Genomic DNA, 14,728 nt, shown 5'->3' on the forward strand with positions numbered 1-14,728 from the left:
CTTTTATTTTCCCTACAAATAACGTTTAGTTTCTGAAAATATATTTTTGATGGAAAGGAATTGCTCCATATGAATTGCTCCAGTCTGATGGCCACTGTTAAAAAAACGTTAACACCTAAGTTGGAGATACATAGATAATACTTTAATCAACGTCAATAATACTTTCATCTCCATGTATGATATTGTATTTGTGCGCATCGTTACTGAGACCGTGATATCGTTTGTGAAGTTATAACCTTAGTTGGATGTTCTTTACACAAACTAAGGATATATTGTATTCAAACATATTGATATGATGTATGTTAGTCGTATATTTTCATTTGCCTGAACTGTACTTGACAGAAGGTTTTGGTTGTACTCTCTAAGACACGTCAAGGTAGAAAGTCAAACGAGTCTGTTATTATTAATTAAGCCAGATGTATTTATAATATACCTTAATGGTATCGAAAAAGTACATTTTAAGTTTCATCTCCATAGATGAAATTATATTTATGTAGATTAGAGTATCATTTACGTACATGAAAGGCTTTTTACGCAGATTAAAGTATCATCTGTGTAGAAGTAAATTATCATGGACGTAGGTGCAAGTATTCGCTGCATAGATGGTAAACATATTTAGACTGTCTCAAAATACAAATACGCTCAGTGAGAAAAAATGGAGAAAATGGTTCAGTAGAATGGAAAACAATATTGTTCAGGGACAGTGAGACAACCTAAAGTTGCCGACTAAGCATAATATCACTGAGATGCTTCAAGATGTTTGGTACTACCATGGGACAAGACATATATTGGATTAATTTTCCCTCTCCAACAAAGGAGTCAAGGCCAGCTCGACAAGAAAGTTTTGATGATCGTGAGATCAGCACAGAATTTCTATGGAGCTATTTCTGTGAACCTGAAGACTTCCCTTTTGAAACGACCACGGAGCAGTAGATGATGCTGATATCCACAGCCTGCTGCCGCTGACAACGTTACCAAAAACCAAGGTCATATCAGATTGGATTCGATGTTTACTGTGCACATATTTTGACAAATTGAAATGAAACCCAGAACGATCGATAAAGTTAATTCCCGTCCCCTTCCCCAGTGACAATCGTTGAGAATCTAAAATCTGTGTTGTGCATGGTACCTGTAGTATCAGTGAGGGGTAGTGGTGTGTTTTAGAATTTTCTTTTTACAGTGACATGACCATGACATGACGTGCTGATGATCGCACCCACCCAGATTTCCTGAACATGTCATCTGGTTTTTGTGTATTTAGTTTTATAATTCGCCGTTAATAGTACAAAAACTATATTCAACAATGAAGAAGATGTTTTATAAAAAATATTGTTACTCTATAACTACGACGACCCTTGGTGCCCTGTCAAAGAACATTGGCTGTGACAGATGATTTAACGAGAAACCGAAATAAACCAATTTTATAATTACAATAACTAGCTGCTAAACGCAGAGTCTATTGTACATTTCCAACTGATGAGCACCCCATAGTTAGTCCTTTGAACCATGTCATCGGGCGTTTGTGTATTTAGTTTCATAAACCGCTGTCAATAGTACAAAAACGAACATTAACCTTAAAGAATATTTATTTTCAAAATTCTGTTGCTTTACAAAAAGCAGTGACAGGTGATTTAACGAATAAAACAGAACAGTAGGACACACCAAGAATTTGACATTGACAAATTCTTGTTTAAATGAAAACAGATGAGGAGTGCATTCAGCACGAGCATGTGCCAAAATAGTCTCCACAAACAACATAACTCCTTCTTGCCATTAACTGTATTTCCATGCACTAAGTGGTAGTTGTAATCAGTGGTGAAACCCGTCATCCTGAGAACGTTCCAGGATTATTTGGGTTAAAGTCACATAGCTTTTTCGCTTCTTGTAATTCCCTCAATTATAGAAGCAGATTAACGGTTTTAACGGTACAGCAACATATTGCTTTACAGATCATTGCTTTTCAGGTAGGAAAATAAGCCCAAGTTATTTTGTTCACAGGATCCCTTTTCGATAATCACTATGTCCGCCAACTACCTCTTGTTTATGCATCACATTGTATTGGGTACGTCAATGGTAATAATTTCAGATTTGGTTTTGTTTTAATCAGTGTACATTTGTTTCGGATACCATTTCAATACGCGTTATTAGGTTTTCAAAGCAGATACAAGAACAGGTAGTGTTTTCGAAGTTATCATATAAAATGTAGGTGGTACTTGAATAATGTTCAACTGTATCTATACAGTAGCCGAGAATACACTGCTTCTTGTTGTAAATTCGTCATCCTCAGACTCCATAGCTTTCTCAAAATCAACGCAATACATCACAAAGCATAATATGCTTAAAGCATAATGTAAAGGGCAATATTTTATAAATACTCCCCCGGAAAAGAAAGTGTGCATTGAAAATATTATTATATTTCAAAAAGTAAACATCAGAGGAGCACGAAATTCAAAGCCAGAGATACCTGAATGCCATGGAACAGAGAGGTACACGTGTTAACAAAACTGCATGAGACACTGGATCACGTGTAATGGAGAGAAATCGTTATGGCGGCGGATCTGTTATGGTATGGGGAGGCATCACTGCTCGTAACAGGACACAGTTGGTGATTGCTAACGGCAATTTGAATGTTGTGCGGTACCGTGATGTGATTGTCGCACCCGTTGTCATTCCCTTTATTCAACGTCATGGCCCTGGGATCGTTTTTCAGCAAGACAACGCACGTCCACATACAGCCCGTGTTGTGCAACAATTTCTCCAACAACAACAACAACTTGATGTGTTGCCCTGGCCTGCAGTATCACCGGATCTTTCACCAAGTGAGCCTGTTTGGGACGAAATTGAACGCCGCCTTCGACGTCTGCCAAATCCTCCCGTAACGCTTCATTATCTCCAAGTAACGCTTGTCCACATATGGAATAACATTCCCCAGGTCTTTCACGCTCGACTAATGTCACCCAGGAGGCGTCGTTGTACAGCTGTGGTTCAGGCCAACGGCGGCCATACACGTTATTGAAGGTGTGACTTTCTGTTCATACCCTTTCAACTTGTGGACCCCTGTACGTCCCTACGGTACAATAAAAAACATTTCACATCGTTCATGTGTGAAGACAAATGCATGTTGTTTTATGCAATACCACTGCCTTTGGATGTATGTGTTATGTCATTTATCTACGAGTATTTTTTGCGATGTACAGTTTCTTTTTTGGGTTAGTAAAATATTGCCTTTGTATTATTAAGAATACCCAACCATGCACAAGTTTGTATCGGTACTCACAACAGTTGATGTCAGTATTCTATTCCAGTTAACCATTCACCTAGAAACAAATGTTTCAACATGGAAATTCCAAACAAATATAAATTGAAGCACTCAGTCATGTCAAATGGAAAATAAATCTCTGCTGTCCTTTATTTAGAAGAAGGTTCCCAACATGACACTCAGTTTCCCATATACAAATATCGATTTCTTGCCTTGCTCTATCTCTTCCCTGTCTCGTTCTATTGCCTTCTCGTCTTGCTCAATTGGTTTCTTGTCACTGAAACTTTCGCTTTCTGGTGGCTGAAACTGATGGCGATGGTCCCTGTCAGACACCATAGTATGTTGCCCATATCGCCTTAATTACACTATTTTTCACCATGTTTAAAATAACACATAGCAAGTACCAAATGCAGCTTATCATTTTTTAACCACTGGTTTTTTAACCACTCTTTAAAAAAAGAAAGTAAAGCACGTACGTTCACCTTTCTGCATGGCAGCTGAACACGCGATCGAAACTGAAGAGCAGATGACACAAAAACTAAAACGTTTTTCTTCTACCACTTATATATATTTTAAAGAAAATCTGCAGATCGTGACAATGGAACCATGAATCTGTTTTCAGACGCCATCGTTGGCTCCAACAGTGCCCATTAGAAACACAGAAAGCATAGTTTCCACATAGTACATATTGGTGATGTACGAGTATAAAGGGTCTGACCATTTATTTCTCTTTATAGGTTCCTGATGTGTTTGCTATTTTCGCCACTTTCTCAAGACATGCATTTTGTTGCTTTGAAAGGCTGAATCGAAAGTTTTGAACATATCCAATTTTAAAGTGTCAAATCTCTTTCGCTTGTCAGTTTCGTATTGGGTTCCTGTACACTTCAACATGATAGTCATAGGAACTTAATTGGAATCTCAAGGGGGGACGATTGGTTGTCGGCCCAACACGATTGTCAATATATACAAACTAATCCGTCATTTTTAAACTGAGTGAATTAGTTGAATATGTATGTCTATGTATTGATACCACAACACTATAAACAGCCATGATGTATTGTGTCCATGTGGAGAAGGAACCCTTGTCAACATTTTAACACATGCCTGCTACCATTTTAGGGTTTTCTATGTGCCTATGTGTCAACAGTATATTTTAATATGGACATTGATAAAGACGTGATATAAAATATATTTTCCTTCAGTTTTTACGTTTCACACGATTACGTATACACATTCAAAATGCACAAAGACGACTCTGCTGATCGTTATCAAGTAGTGCAGACAATAGAAGAAATTAGTACGACAAACTATCACACAATTGACAGGTTTGCATTAGTTTATGACGGTTGCCACCGGTGGGGCAGGATACGCTGACCTTTTCGCGAACACCTGGTATTATCACTATTTCATGGTGATTCATAAACACATGCTCTGTCTTCGAATCGCATGGTGACAATCACTGGATTGTTTGGCCCAGATTTGTTTACAAGCAACATCGTACAGCTGTAACACTGCTGAAACAAATATATACTCATGATGTAGTCAGATGAACACTCGACTCTTATGGACATGGAAGGGGTTTTGTCACTTCCATTTACAATTAAAGTATTCAACATCAACATTTGTACCTGAGAAAAATGCGGTTGATATTCATATTATATTCAGCTTTTAAGGTACCGGTGAACTGTTATACCAAGCATATTTATGCAGATGTGTAATAATACGATGATTCATGCAGCGGACATTATTCGGAATCTGACAATATACGGGAGTACCACAATAAGATCCTTTTGCTCGGAATCGTACCTTTTGGGCATGGTTGTATTTAGAATAACTACATTTCGTTCCAGATGATGTTCATGGTAATTGAAACTAGAAACGGGAATATATAATCGTTAAACAAGAAAACTGAGAGAAGGTAAAGTATGTTGCTTCAACACGACTGACGAGGGCGCACCTGGTAATGCTTTGCAATGCTTACCATACCTTTGGCGCAAAACAAATGTAGTTTTACTATTCTCGCAAAGCTAAGGACCTACTGACTTCTTATGAGCCATACAAGTTGGGAATCTTGAAGTTTACGTATATCATGCAGTGTTACTCACATAAGCTACACATAAAAACAAACAGGACTCCAGTGGAGATCCGGGTTAGAATTGGTCTTCAGCCACCCATACTTGTTCAAAGAGGTAAAACATGATGGGGTGGTCACCATCGCTGACTTGGGTGATGCATATAATCGTATCCCAATTGCGTAGATCGATGCTCATGATGTCAGCCACGGGATTGTTTTGTCCAGAAATGATTATTTACAACACGCCGACCTATAGCTACAATATTGCTTAATGTGGCGTTCAACAAACCAACCAGCAAAAAAACAAGCAAAAAAATCTCCAATTTGACATGTTTTCAATCTGTATCTGAAAGTCGATGGTCTACTTAACAATGCTTGAATATACGCCTTGAAGCAACGACAGGAAATCCAGGTGAACGCGACCAAGCTCTTGCCATTATTCAGATATCTATGTTGTGTGCAACCATCCAGTCAAGGGAAGCGAAGACCGTTTGATCTTCCCATTTTTCAAACTGTTTCTTCTGACTAACCCAACCACTATCCCACCCTGAGATATTCGTTATACAATATCTTCTCCATCAAGCTCAAACATTGACCTCTTAAACTCATACATCGGGTCCAGTGACCTGAGTCACTTCCAAAATAAGAAACTCTACGCAGAGCCGTAATTATTGCGGTGTTAGCCCCAAGAGACGAGTCGCCTGATCCAATTAATTCCTTGTTATGATTGCAGGGAGAGACAGTGACGATCCCAGCCTATAGCGATATGTCTATTACAAATTATGTGGTCAGACGCTTGTTTGGATCAGGCACTGTCCCTGCCCCTTGAGTGACTCGTCTAGGTCAGTGAAGCCAGGAGCAATAATATGTATTGGGCATTAACCATGCATTATGTCATTGATCAGTGGTGCTGGTGTGCTTGTCTGATGGCGTCTCGGGCACTGAACTGGGAATCTCGTATTTAGTGCAATTGGTTCATTGTCGTCGGTGTTTGATACACATGATGGTCGATTTGACGTGTTGCGTTTTATCTTATTACTTCAACAGAATCTTCAATGCTTGGGAACGTTAATGTGTCCCCATCGTATTTGTGTTTCGCCAGGCTTTTAATATTCCATTGACATCACCGGTCATGAGCTTGAGAGAAAACGCACGTTTCGCTCTTTGGTGAAACGAACGGGCGCGTGTGAGTGCTGACAAACCAAAGAATATAATAGGAGCGAATCCATTCTTTGAACCCACGACTATCGAAACTTGTCACGAATAGACGCAACGGAGGCTAATTATGCCCACGCGTCCGGATCAGGGGGCGAGATGAGGTCGCGTTCAAGATTACTGTATTAATATAAGTGTTAGTTTGCTGTGATACTCTACAGCGGTTGCGATAACCCAGTCAGACACAGTATGCTGACCTCGAGACAATCTGTATGTACTGGTTTTTGCTGTGATATTATATAGGACCCCAGTCAGACACATTATGCTGGCCACGATTCCTGATCATTGAAGCTTGTAACAAGCAGCCTTTGCAACTGAATCCATTTGCAATCTCCAAAGGTATCGCTGGTATCTGCGAAGAGGTTGCCAATGTTACAAAGCTCCGATCCGGTTCTCTGATAGAATGTGCTCATACACAACAATCCTTGAATCTCCTCAAAATACAAGAATTTGTCAACATCAAGGTCGCTGTCTCAGCGCACAAAACACTTAACCCGTGTAGAGGCTTTGTACGGGACAGAGCTCGATGCCTGTCTGACATGACTGAAGAACAAATTGTCGAGGAACTCTCCCAGCAGTCCGTCACAGCCGTAAAACGATTCACTTTCAAAAAAGGACGGTGTTGTTCAACCAACAAATACCTATCTCTTTACGTTCCCGCGAGCAAAGATTCCTGACTGGATTAGAGCTGGTTATTGTAGCATTGGTGTGTAGGTGTATGTCCCCAATCTACTCCGGTGCTACAACTGCCAAAAGTTTGGACATGGATCCAAGTCCTGTCGTTCCTCTGCTGTTTGTTACCGCTGTGAAGTGAAGTGCACAAACTGCAGTGGTAACCATATGGCCTCTTCCAAGTTTTGTCCAGTGTGGCAACGCGAATCCGAGATCCTAAAGATCAAACACAAAGAAAATCATGAAGCTAAGAAGAGGGTTGCAAGTTTAACTGTAGCCCCTTCAACCATCACCTACTCTTCTGCTGTCTCCCGTCCTTCTACCACTACTGCAACTATCTCGTGTCGGACCGATTTGACATAGGTCACATCTTCTCAGCCAACTCAACTCAACACAACTCAGCCCATCTCAGCCACTCCATCTCCAAACCCCAAAACTTCTGAATCACAAATACCAGAACAAATGCCAAAACCAGAAACAGAAACTGTGCGACACAAAAGTGAAAAAAGAAGCTACAGAGACTAAAGCAGCTTGAGCAACTGCATAACCCAAAACCAAAGGCTACCTCTCCTTTAGAGGTCCCCGTCAAGGTCCATAACTCCTTTGGCCCTCTGAATATGGAGGTCACTCCATCTCCACCTGACACCAATAGGAGCACTTTAAACGCTTCCTCACGGTCACGTGACTTGTCACCAGTGGAAGCACTATGAATCCACCAAACATGATTCAACGGAATTGCAGAGGACTTAAGAATAATTTTAACGAATTACAGTTATTGATTCAAGACTTCAAACCATCCGCGTTTTGTCTCCAAGAACCCTACCTTAAAAGGACTGAAAAAATTGACATCCGTCGGTACAGTTCCTACCGCTCCCTTTGTCCTCCCGGTGTTAAAGCTACATGAAGCACTTCTGTCCTGGTGAGGCAGGACATCCTCCATAGCCCTGTTCCACTTAACACCAATATACAATCTGTTGCTGTCCGCTTGATGCTGAACATAGACTGAACATAGTGTAAATCATATCTTCCTCCTTCCTCAACTAACCGCCTAGCAGATCTTCAGAACTTGTATGATCAACTCCCAATGCAAAGCCCTGCATAATCATGGGCGACTTGAACGGCCACAACCTCCTATTGGGGGGAGTTCCGATTTCAAACAACAAGGGGAAAGTTCTTGAAGATTTTCTCTCAAATAATGATCTGTGCATCTTCAAAGATGGATCAAACACGTATCTCCATCCTGCCACTGGAACATACTCTGCTCTTGATCTATCACTTACAGATTCTAATCTTTTAAACGAGTTTGAATGGTCGGTCCACGATGACCTTTGTGGAAGTGACCACTTCCCAACAATTCTTACTCTTATCAATCCCGCGGATGAACCACCTTCAACAAAGGGGAATTTTACTAAGGCCAATTGGCCATTATTCCAAACCCTATGTTCTGAAAACCTTAAACCTGACAATTTCAGGAATGATCCTGATCCCATGGAACTATTTTCAGACGTCCTACATGACATAAAAGACAAAACCATTCCTAAACCCGCACATACGCAAACCATGTTTTGATGCAAACTGCAAACCAGCTAGAAAAATTAGGAAGAAGGCGGAAAAATACTTCCGACAACATCCTACTGTGCATAACCTGAATGCTGTTAAAATGACAAATGCCAGGGTAAGACGCACCTTTAAGCAAACTAAACGCAGATCATGGAGGAAATATGTGTCCAAAATCAACTCTCGCACACCCATGTCCAAGTTGTGGAACATGATTCAAAAGATTAAGGGCAAAGGATCCAAATCTGGTGTTCACCATCTCAAAGATGGTGACTCCCTTTCAACCAATAAAGTTGAAATTGCAAACAAACTTGGCGAATCTTTGGCAAACCACTCCTCATCAAATTATAACCCGAAGTTCCAGAAATACCAAACCCAGCAAGAAAAGAAATCAGTCAATTTTAACTCTGATAATGGTGAGGATTACAATGAAACGTTTTCTCTCCATGAACTACGTACTGCCCTGGGACAGGCTCACGACACTGCAGCAGGAGCTGGTGATATTCATTATCAACTTCTGAAACACCTCCTTGATTCAAGTTTGGATGACATTTGGACAACCGGCAACTTTCCTCCTTCGTGGCGCAATGCCATTATCATCCCTATACCAAAACCTGGCCGGTATCATACTGATCCCTCAAACTACCGTCCTATATCACTAACTAGCTGTGTTTGTAAAACCATGGAGAGCATGGTCAACAATCGATTAGTCTGGTACTTGGAGACCAATAACCTCCTTGGTGACCTCCAATGTGGTTTCCGAAAAAACCGAAGTACCATTGACCATCTGGTGCGTCTGGAATCTTTTATAAAAAAAGCCATTGTCAACAAAAACATACTGTATTTATGTTTTTCGATTTCGAAAAAGCATACGATACAACGTGGAAACATGGTATCTTAAAAAATTTACATGAATTGGATTGAGGGGCAAATTACCTCAGTTCATCTTAGTTTTTAAACAACAGACAATTTCAAGTACGGGTAGGTTCCACATTGTCTGATTATTTCCACCAAGATCAGGGCGTCCCTCAAGGCAGCATCCTGTCTGTCACCCTTTTTAGAATCTATATTAACAGCCTCACTAACGTCTTGAACAGTTGTGTTGATGGGTACCTTTTCGTGGACGATTTCAAATTTTCATGCCGTGGTAAGAACATGTACGCAATAGAAAGGCAGCTACAACTCTGCCTTAACAAAATAAAACAATGGGCCAATGAAAATGGCTTTAAGTTTTCAAAATCCAAAACAAATTGTATTCACTTTTGTCGTAAATACAAACCACACAATGATCCAGGCCTATCTTTAGATCTTTCACAGCAATATAACACTAAATTACGTTCAAATCAGTCCAACCCAGCATACAGTTGTGTTTTCAACCCTCTCTATGAAAACCTGTTTCCTAAACTGCCAAGCCTGGTTCCACCACTTGGAATCAGAATTCAACCACACATATCTGCAGCTAAAATTGATCCCAATATCACAGCACCTTACAGACTCCTGTCCTCACCACCCTGGCAGATGGTGAAACCACAGGTCGATCTTACCCTCACTAAACTCAAAAGGTCAGAAACAAATCCTTTGGTGTACAAGCAGGAATACAACCAGTTACGTTCCAAGTATGACACCCATACATCAATTTTTACAGACGGATCCAAGGATTAGGGCCAAGTTGCCAGTGCTACAGTCATTGGATCCAAGACTGTCTCTAGGATTCCCGACAATAGTTCCATTTTCACTGCCGAGGCTAAAGCTATCTTTTCAGCTTTGACCTATATTAAACAGCAGAATCATTCCAAAAACTTCATCATTTTCACAGATTCATTATCTTGCCTTCAAGCACTTCAAAATGATACTTCAAGTCACCCAATCATTCTGGACATTTTAGAACTTTACAACGACCTCTCTACTGGCCAATGTGACATCGTCCTCTGCTGGTTGCCGGGTCACGTCGGCATAGCAGGTAACACAAAAGCCGATGCTGCAGCAAAAGCAGCTTTTGACAAGCCCTTATCTCCACTGCTGATCCCGTACAGTGATTTCAAACCCACTATCAAAACCTATACTCGGGACCTCTTGCAAAAACGGCGGGACGTAGGAAGAAATAGACTGTATGAGTGAGTGAGTTATTATTTAACGTCACATCGGCAATATTGCAGCCATATCGTTACGAATAGACTGTATGAATTGAAGCCAACAATTGGTTATACCTACTTGGGTTGTCAGTCAAGACGTGATGAGGTAATTTTACGACGATGTCGTATTGGCCACATTCGGTTTACTCATAACTATCTGCTGAAAACGGACGGGGATGGACCCCCCCATGTGTGTCTCTTGCGATGAGGTTTTCACCATCTGCTTGACTTATCGTCTGCAAGGGACTCACATTATGATGCAACAAATCTGAAAGATCTGTTCTCCCGCGTGGGCGCTCATCTGATAGTGAACTACCTGGGGAAAGTTGATCTGTATCATAAATTGTAACTGTGTAATGTGCCTTTAAACTTAGTGCTATGACTTTTTCTGTTTTCAATGACAATGAAATGAATATATGTTTTTGAAATAAAACTCATTTTGAGTGTACGTACAATGTTTATTAATGCAGACTTGTTCTCGTCACTATATGGCTGGAATAATGCCGATGTGACGTAAAGCTCAACTCAACTCAACTCAATATGCTGATTTCGAGGCGATATGTCCTTGTTTTATCCCCCTCAACGACGAGTGCTTGACAGGAGTGAGTGAGTTTAAGTCACATCGGCAATATTTCAGCAATATCGTGACTAACACTAGTTCTAAATTCATTATTGTTATAACTGTTAATAATTTGAATTAAAAAATGGTAGGTCATCAGACTACCGCAGCCTGACGCTATTATATGATTAGTCGTCACGAAAACATTATCGCATGCTGCACGTGCAATGTACGAGTCAGGGAATGAGGGGCGGCAGTCTTGTCGCAGTCGTCACCCAGTCGACATGTTGTGTGGTTATTGCATTGAACATGAAATAATTAACGAACCTAACAATTATGAATACATAAAATTAATAAAAACGAAAGACAGGAAAATTACTAGATTACCACAGATTTGTTAAGACTAGATCATAGAAAATCACGTCGTCATATGAGCGAAATATTCTCAAGCACGACGTAAAACCAAATTTCACTTCACCTCATAGAAAATCAAAATCATATGCTAACAATTAATGATACGAGATAAAAAGTGGAAAGAGATCGCGCCAGACAGGAAAACAACATGTACCATTTTTTTAAGTCTTCTGCTCCCTCTATCCACTGTACCACAGAAGCGATATACCCTACGGTATCCCGACTATTACAAGGAGTGATGAAATGCCAAGTTTGATGGGCGTTTGATTCGCACGGATAAGAGAACTGTACGGACAATCAACCATGAGGGCGAGGAAGGGCTTGAGGGTGTATGAGAACAACGTGAGTGTCGTCGACTTTAAGGCCACAAGATGAAAGACACACGTCGCGAGAAATGCAATAACTAAAAAAAATTCAGGTTAAGATTGACGTATTTTCTACTGGTAATCGCCCAGCAAATATGTGTTGAACAGAAAACCAACAGTTGAACTGGGAGATGAAAGTGTTGAAAACACATCCACATGTACGTCACCCTGTGCTCGTTCTTGCATACTGATATTTATGATCGCCTTTAGATCCTTTGAAACATGACCTACACACTTGCTACAATTCGCTGCTAATGGGTACATTTGGTAAGGTACATGATAAGTAGCATGTGTGTGAGTGAGTGAGTGAGTTAAAATTTAACGTCACATCGGCAATATTGCAGCCATATCGTGACGAGAACAGTTGATAGGCAAATCAATAAATGTATAACGGTAAAACCTGTCATCGAAGGACAGTAAAACAACTAGAACATCACATATATACATGTAAAACTAGTGAGAGAATCTAAAACATTCTAACTATGGGGGACAACACAATATAGAAAATAGGCTATAGATCGCCAACAACTGAAGGTAGCTCATCATACTAGGGACCATGTGTACTTACAGTACATTTGCTACCTGCATAGACCCTAGTTGTATTTACCTCATCCCTTCAGCTGTCAGCAATTTTTGACAATATAGCCGTAAATTAAAAGAACAAATATGCTACGATTAACAACAGTAGGTTTAAATCTACTTAGAATGCTTTGGGACTTACGTACCCTCTCAGGAGGACAATGTTACAGTACTTTAACCCCCTTTGAGGGTACAGCCACTAACAATCTCAGTTGCTATTTAATCTAAACTACCAATAATAAAGTATTTATCAATTACAAATCAGTTAACAAATCTAATTCTTTTAAAAATGCAATAATTAAATGAGAACTAACATTATTAAAAAGATCCTTCATAGTTCGTGATTTGAAATAGTTATCCCTTGTGATGGAATATTCAATGCAGTCAAACAGGACATGCTTGACCGTGATTCTTTCATCACGAGGGATACAAAACGGAGGATCCTCACCTTTAATCAAATATTCATGTGTATATCTTGTGTGGCCAACACGACATCGTCGTATGATGATGACCTCTTCAAATTTGGACTGACAACCCAAGTAGGTGTAACCAATGTAGGGTTATATTTCATGTAGTTTATTTATAACTACTTGGGCGGCCCACTTCTGCATTAGATCACGGATATAAGATCTGATGACAGCTTTATAATCAGAGTATGGGATAAGAAGTGGTGTCACAGATTTGTTGAGTGCTGCCTTGGCAGCAAGATCGGCCATTGTAATCCAGAAATGCCAACGTGGCTGGGTAACCAACAGAGGACGATGTCGTATTGGCCAGTTGCAAGATTATTATATAATTCTATAATTTCTATTTAAAGTGGATGTTTACTAGAAAGATTTTTAATAGCCTGAAGGCAAGAAAGGGAATCAGAAAATACTATATATTGTTTATATTTAGGGTGTCTATTTATATATTTAAGAGCTGTTGGTATTGCGTTTGCTTCTGCTGTGAAAATTGAACTGTCATTGGGTAATCTGGAAGATATTGTTTTGGACCCAATGACAGTGGCACAAGCCATTGAGCCACCATCCTTGGACCCATCTGTAAATAAGGATATATATGTATCATATTTACTTTTTAATTGGTTATACTCTTGTTTATATTGTAATTCATTAGTTTCTGATTTTTTAAATGTAGTGAGTGTTAGGTCGACTTGTGGCCTAACCAACTGCCAAAGAGGAGAAGAAAGAAGACGGGAAGGAGCTATATTTTCGAGCGCAATGCCGGCATCAGAAATGAATGGCTTAATTCTGTTTATTGGATATTCCTTATTTACAGATTATATTTTGACTCAATACCGGAACCCCCCAAGCCCAATTGGATTTGACGGCAGAATTTCTTTTGTTACTTGCCATTAGAAAACCAAAGTATTGCGATTCAGTGTCCTCGCAACACTATAGGCCTTGAGGTATAGAATTAGTCGAGTCGAAGTCAGTTTTACCAAAGGTTCTGGGCCTAGATTTCCGAAGCTCTCTTAGCGCTAAGATAGTCGTAAGGTAATGTTAATGTATGGCACTTACGACTATCTTAGCGCTAAGAGAGCTTCGGAAATCTAGGCCCTGGTATGATATTGGCCTACTTTGGAATGCAGTTTCGTAGTATCAATGTACACAGCTGCTTGCTATTTACACTACTGATGTACTACTATTAGATGAACCATGACCTGACAAATGACCCCAATTTGCAGATATGAGAACGCCCTCCAGAACATTCCATTTAAAACATGAGGGAAACAGGTTGTCGTCTAAAACTTGAAAAGTTCAATTTCCTCGTGCGTTTTGATTGTATGTGTACAGCAAAGATCCTTAGAAACTGAACCAAGACAAATATAACTTTATTTACAAAACACCCAAAACAAGTGCTAGAGACTAGACTGATTGAGTTTGGTTTTACGCCGCTTTG

Source organism: Haliotis rubra, unplaced genomic scaffold (assembly GCF_003918875.1).
Source record: "Haliotis rubra isolate DU_JTF1 unplaced genomic scaffold, ASM391887v1 Scf28, whole genome shotgun sequence".
Lineage (NCBI taxonomy): Eukaryota > Metazoa > Mollusca > Gastropoda > Lepetellida > Haliotidae > Haliotis > Haliotis rubra.